Below are 7,184 nucleotides of genomic sequence, written 5' to 3'. Positions count from 1 at the left end.
ATAATAAAGAAGGGAAAAAACATATATAAGTCGCACTGGAGTATAAGTCGCATTTTTGGGGGAAATTTATTTGATAAAACCCAACACCAAGAATAGACTGCAAGGCTTTTGACAAAAACAAGAAAGTTTGATCATATTACGCCTATACTGGCTCACTTGCACTGGCTTCCTGTGCACCTAAGATGCGACTTTAAGGTTTTACTACTTACGTATAAAATATTACACGGTTTAGCTCCAGCCTATCTCGCCGATTGTATTGTACCATATGTCCCGACAAGAAATCTGCGTTCAAAGAACTCCGGCTTATTAGTGATTCCCAGAGCCAAAAAAAAGTCTGCGGGCTATAGAGCGTTTTCTATTCGGGCTCCAGTACTCTGGAATGCCCTCCCGGTAACAGTTAGAGATGCTACCTCAGTAGAAGCATTTAAGTCCCATCTTAAAACTCATTTGTATAATCTAGCCTTTAAATAGACCCCCCCTTTTTTAGACCAGTTGATCTGCCGTTTCTTTTCTTCTCTCCTCTTCTCCCCTGTCCCTTGCGAGGGGGAGTTGCATAGGTCCGGTGGCCATGGATGAAGTGCTGGCTGTCCAGAGTCTGGACCCCGGGTGGACCACTAGCCTGTGCATCGGTTGGGGACATCTCTGCGCTGCTGACCCGTCTCCGCTCGGGATGGTTTCCTGTTGGCCCCGCTGTTGACTGGACTCCCGCTGATGTGTTGGATCCACTGTGGACTGGACTTTCACAATGTTATGTCAGACCCACTCGACGTCCGTTGCTTTCGGTCTCCCCTAGAGGGGGGGTTACCCACATATGCGGTCCTCTCCAAGGTTTCTCATAGTCATTCACCGACGTCCCACTGGGGTGAGTTTTTCCTTGCCCGTATGTGGGCTCTGTACCGAGGATGTCGTTGTGGCTTGTACAGCCCTTTGAGACACTTGTGATTTAGGGCTATATAAATAAACATTGATTGATTGATTGATAGACATTTGCAAGACAATTAAAAATAAATAAAGAATAGTGAACAACAGGCTGAATAAGTGTACGTTATATGAGGCATAAATAACTGAGAACGTGCCTGGTATGTTAACGTAACATATTATGGTAAGAGTCATTCAAATAACTATAACATATAGAACATGCTATACGTTTACCAAACAATCTGTCACTCCTAATCGCTAAATCCCATGAAATCTTATACGTCTAGTCTCTTACGTGAATGAACTAAATAACATTATTTGATATTTTACGGTAATGTGTTAATAATTTCACACATAAGTCGCTCCTGAGTATAAGTCGCACCCCCGGCCAAACTATGAAAAAAAAACTGCGACTTATAGTCCGAAAAATACGGTAAGTGGTCTGATCATCATCAAATGCATATTTAGAGCAACAAAATTAAGTAACTGGTATTTTCGTCATAATTTGCTTTTTTTTATTTTATTATACCTTGAAGTTTTTTTGTTTTGTAAATTGATTTAAAAAACAAAAACTCACATATCACATGGATGGACACAAATAAGCACTTTTCAGGCCCACGAAAAGTATTTTTCTTGACCGTGCTGCTCATTTCCCAGGAAAAAAATCAGTGAGAAGTTACATTTGTGGAATTGGGCATCCACATCCTTTTCAGCCTGAGAAAGAGAGAGAAAAGAGGCACTGAGGCATACCGGAGGGCGTAGAGTGATCTGCAGGGTTCTTCTACCTGAGAGGAAACACACACGCACCACACACACGCTCCAAAGGAAAGGACTGTCAAGTGCAGCTTATAGAGGCTGTGAGTGGGGCAGTAACAATTGGCTCCTGGGGTTACTGGGTGATCCCTGGGAGTCTATAATTCAGAAAAGGGGTTAGTTTATCATTCACACGCTCGCACTACCACACACACTCAACAGAGGAGCAAGACAGGCTGTTCATTATCAATGATGGGGGGGAGAAGACACAGTAAAGGAGAAAACATTGCCTATGATAGCAATATCAGGAGAAATGTGAAAAATCACAGTGTTTAAGGACCCGAAGGGCTTTTATAATGGATACACAAACATTTGTCCTTTCAACTGGTGCACTATTGTTTTTGGAGCAATGAAAGGTAAAACAAAACAAGCTTGGGTCCCAAAACAGTCTGTCTTAAAAAAGGCTAATAAAAAAACACAATAAAAAATGTTTGTCCGCTATTTTCAGCAACTTCAGATATACACATAAATATACAGCAAATCCTCATTATATGTTCACAGACCATAAAGTAAATGAGATCACCATAAAAAATTATATTTTTGACACACAACTTAATCTTCCTCCAAACCCTATTTAACATTTTCCTCTGATTCTGGAGCAACATTTGTAATAAAAGTGATTGTTGTATTACAGTCGTTCCTTGTTTGTCAGGGTTCATAGGGACCGGACATGACTGGGATAAACGGATTTCTATAAAGTAGGATTATTATTAATACACCAAATATTTAGAGCAGGGGTCACCAACGCGGTGCCCGCGGGCACCAGGTCTCCCGTAAGGACCAGATGAGTCGCCCGCGGGCCTGTTCTAAAAAAAAAAAAAAAAAAAAAATAACAATTTGAAAAAAAAAATATTTTTTTTTAATTTTTTTAAAATTAAATCTACATAGAAAAAACACAAGATACACTTTCAATCAGTGCATCAACCCAAACAACCTCCCCCATGCACACTCATCCACACCCACTCACACAAAAGGGGTTATTTCTTTCTGCTACCAATATTCTGGTTCCCACAACATAGACAACACATCTGAAGCACACATGATTGTATAGGCTTTTGGTCCACTAACATTTTCATTAATTACTATTTTTTATGTAATTATTTTTATATTGTTTTACTTTCTTTTTTTTCCAAGAAAATGTTTTTTATTTATTTATCTTATTTTATTTTATTTTTAAAAAAAGGGCCTTATCTTCAACAGACCAGGTTGTCAATGAAATTAGATTTGTTTAAAGGGTTTTTTAAACCAGGCCCAGTCCAGATAATGTCCAAGTCGGACTAAGCAACACACACCGTGTTTCCACAAAGATAAATATCATTAATTATTAATAATAACAGAGTTAAAGGTAAATTGAGCAAATTGGCTACTTCTGGCAATTTATTTAAGTGTGTATCTAACTGGTAGCCCTTCGCATTAATCAGTACCCAAGAAGTAGCCCTTGGTTTCAAAAAGGTTGGTGACCCCTGATTTAGAGCATACAAAACTGTTTCCATCCATCCATTTTCTACCGCTTGTCCCTTATGCTGGAGCAGTTGTGAATTTCAAATAAAACAAACAAAAAACATTAGAGCCTATTTACACTCGTTTCATCCAATATAGTAGCCTTGAGTTTGTTGTATTTTAGATTACAGTACTCATCGGTAGACCGGAAGATCCTCCAAGTATCATTGCTAGGTCACCCAGCCACTACAACATGGCCACGACGTGAAAATACTTCAACATATCCTGGATATTTCCTCTAATTTAGAACTTTGTTTTGAGTGCGGAAATCACGGCCGTGCGTTATTCTACGAAAACTTGGTCAACTTGACAATTGCAGCTACGACCATTAGCTGTGTTAGCATACCATGTTAGCAACGTTGCACGTCTGTGTTGTTATTCCATATCATCGATCATGTCAAAGCTGTTTTATTGATGTCGAAGACAAAGTGTATCAAAAGAGTTCATCTCCACTTTGGCCGGACAGCGGCTGGTAGCTGATAGTTTACAGCAGTCTCAGGGAGCCTGAGGTGTCGCACCGACTCTGGTGCTACTTTTAGCTTTTGTCGTCAGATATCACTTGCGTCAAAGTCTCACTAATGTGGAGATGTGTTATTGATGAGGCAGGAGTTGGAGATGAAGTCCATCAAAAAACTGTTGTCCTGAAATTTAACCTAAGATTGACGCGGTGAAGGTTCAGTAGCAGTTGGATTAGCCGTCTGTTGTTGTGAGCAGTGCAACGTAACTGATAGAAAACAAGACAAATACTGGACTTTAAAGGCCTACTGAAACCCACTACTACCGACCACGCAGTCTGATAGTTTATATATCAATGATGAAATCTTAACATTGCAACACATGCCAATACGGCCGGGTTAACTTATAAAGTGCAATTTAAAATTTCCCGCTATATTTCCGGTTGAAAACGTCTATGTATGATGACGTATGCGCGTGACGTCAATAGTTAAACGGAAGTATTCGGACACCATTGAATCCAATACAAAAAGCTCTGTTTTCATCTCAAAATTCCACAGTATTCTGGACATCTGTGTTGGTGAATCTTTTGCAATTTGTTTAATGAACAATGAAGACTGCAAAGAAGAAAGTTGTAGGTGGGATCTGTGTATTAGCGGCTGGCTGTAGCAACACAACCAGGAGGACTTTGACTTGGATAGCAGACGCGCTATCCGACGCTAGCCGCCGACCGCACGGATGATCGGGTGAAGTCCTTCGTTTTTTCGTCGATCGCTGGAACGCAGGTGAGCACGGGTGTTGATGAGCAGATGAGGGCTGGCTGGCGTAGGTGGAGCGCTAATGTTTTTATCATAGCTCAGTGAGGTCCCGTTGCTAAGTTAGCTTCAATGGCGTCGTTAGCAACAGCATTGCTAAGCTTCGCCAAGCTGGAAAGCATTAACCGTATATTTACAGGTCCATGGTTTAATAGTATTGTTGATTTTCTGTCTATCCTTCCAGTCAGGGGTTTATTTCTTCTGTTTCTATCTGCATTTAAGCACGATGCTATCACGTTAGCTCCGTAGCTAAAGAGCTTCGCCGATGTATTGTCGTGGAGATAAAAGTCACTGTGAATGTCCATTTCGCATTCTCGACTCTCATTTTCAAGAGGATATAGTATCTGAGGTGGTTTAAAATACAAATCAGTGATCCACAATAGAAAAAGGAGAGAGTGTGGAATCCAATGAGCCAGCTGGTACCTAAGTTACGGTCAGAGCAAAAAAAGATGCGTCCTGCACTGCACTCTAGTCCTTCACTCTCACGTGCCTCATCCACGAATCTTTCATCCTGTCTCAAATTAATGGGGTAATCGTCACTTTCTCGGTCCGAATGGCTCTAGCTGCCGGTGTAAACAATGGTGAAATGTGAGGAGCCTTTCAACCTGTGACGTCACGCTACTTCCGGTACAGGCAAGACTTTTTTTTTATCAGCGACCAAAAGTTGCGAACTTTATCGTCGATGTTCTCTACTAAATCCTTTCAGCAAAAATATGGCAATATCGCGAAATGATCAAGTATGACACATAGAATGGATCTGCTATCCCCGTTTAAATAAAAATAAAAAATTTCAGTAGGCCTTTAATACATACAGTAAATGAAAAAAACGAATTTAACACTTAATTTAGGCCATAAAAATGTTGCATATGCTTTTTTAAAAAAGTTTTTAAAAAAAAAAGATACATCCGCGATGTGGTGGAGCCGCAAGATTTGAAGCGCGATGTCGCAAGGGACGACTGTCTAGAACCCTCCATGTCTCTCTTCAATTGCTGTTGTTCACTCGCAAAGCTGAATGCATACAAGCACAATCCAGGTTTAAGCCCTACATAAGCCTATTAAACACATTGCAAATAATAACACTTAGTAATCACTACCAATAATAATAATAATTATTATAATAATTCTAATAATAATGAATAATGAATGATGACTCAGAGTCACCGTTTAGTCCAGAGGTAAAGAACCTATGGCTCTAGAGCCAGGTGTGGCTCTTTTGATGACTGCATCTGGCTCTCAGATAAATCTTAGCTGACATTGCTTAACACGATAAGTAATGAATAATTGCGCTGGTTCAAATTATAAAACATTCTCATGCATTTTAATCCATCCATCCGTTTTCTATCGCACCTGTTCAAGAAGTCGCATTAATGGTAAGAAGTATTATAGGTTAGCTTTAGAATAACAACGTTATTAAAAAGAATAAGAGACTTATTATACTGTAAAAATGTTGGTCTTACTTAAAAATGCACGCATTTAGTTGTATTCAGTGTTAAAAAATATTATATGGCTCTCACGGAAATACATTTTGAAATATTTGGCTTTCATGGCTCTCTCAGCCAAAAAGGTTCCCGACCCCTGGTCTAGCCTGTAGCCTGTTTGTCAGGCTAGCGCTGTCTGGGTGTATTTTTTTATTTTTCAGATTATCAACACTGCTTGCCTGTTCTAATTCCATTAACAATTTATGTTTATATATTAACTGTCATTTTTAGGGCACAATTTTAAGGACGTTGAGAATGGAATCTGGTGTTATACAATAGCAACACAAAGGGCGTTGAAGTCACATCGTTAAGCTGTATCTGTGTGCTAAAAAAAACCCACACACAACATAATATGTTATGCTTTGTTATCACGTATTAATAAATTAGTACCAAATTAGGGTAAATTAAATGTTTTGCAAAAACATTTTTTTTGTCAATTTTGGATTGAAAAAAAACGCCAGACAAATTGACCATGTCTTTACAGGACTTTGCATTTACACATTGACTGCATAGTGTCTATATGAATATGGTTGCTGGAATGTGTGTGTGTGTGTGTGTGTGTGTGTGCGTTTGCATGTGTGTGTTAGAAGATACCACACAGAGCTGTGACGAAAGGAGCAAAATACAGACATTTCACACACACGCATACACACAGATACACACACACAGAGGAGTTTTTCAGCTCATTAGGCAGAGGGCTGCGTGTCAAATCAGGTTTTGTATGGAGGGTGCAGGTTCATTATGATCTAATTTACCTTTAGTGGTTATTCAGCTGGGCAGACAAGGAGAGGAAGGAGGAGGCAATGCAAGCGGGAAGAGATGAGAGTGGAAGGAAGGAAGCTGAAAAAAGGATGACAGGTAGAAGCAAAACATTCAATTGCATCTCATTTTCCTGATGTCATTAATCAATATTCACCTTTGTAAAGTATTATATAAAACATTTTTTATCTGACTTTGTGGATTATTTTAAGTCACGTTCATTAGTTATTTTGTGAAAGGTGGCGGTTGTCATGACTTATTAAGGGGAGCAATCCTATTAAAAGAAATGACACGTCTGTATTATGCATTAAGTTAGGGAGTGTGCTGTGAATGTAACATTTAGATTACTTTAGGTCTTGGTATTTGATTTGAATTGTTATCATTAAGAGTTATAATTAAGAATTTGGAAGGAGTGATCGCATTTTAGTTATTCTATTACATTCTATGT

The 7,184-nt window shown here is 39.2% G+C and overlaps 1 protein-coding gene across 2 annotated transcripts in view; it reads right to left on the bottom strand.

Annotated features, from left to right (window-relative positions):
• Positions 1-1,501: 1,501 nt before the first annotated feature.
• The window catches only part of dnaaf4 (dynein axonemal assembly factor 4), a 19,253-nt gene continuing 13,570 nt past the window's right edge, over positions 1,502-7,184 (bottom strand). Inside the window, exons 11-12 of one of the 2 annotated variants that reach the window (XR_009824274.1) lie at positions 1,704-1,829; positions 1,502-1,632 (exon numbers count right to left, since the gene is read on the bottom strand). The gene's annotated coding sequence lies outside the window, so the exon portion shown is untranslated. Of the gene's footprint in view, positions 1,633-1,703; positions 1,830-6,799; positions 6,818-7,184 lie in introns of those variants that run through there. The other variant, XM_062035161.1, reaches the window with a different exon arrangement.

The sequence above is a fragment of the Entelurus aequoreus genome, linkage group LG24 (assembly GCF_033978785.1).
Source record: "Entelurus aequoreus isolate RoL-2023_Sb linkage group LG24, RoL_Eaeq_v1.1, whole genome shotgun sequence".
In the NCBI taxonomy this organism is placed as follows: Eukaryota; Metazoa; Chordata; class Actinopteri; order Syngnathiformes; family Syngnathidae; genus Entelurus; species Entelurus aequoreus.
The sequence above is the reverse complement of the archived record's forward strand: the minus strand, read 5'-3'. Positions and strand labels throughout refer to the sequence as shown.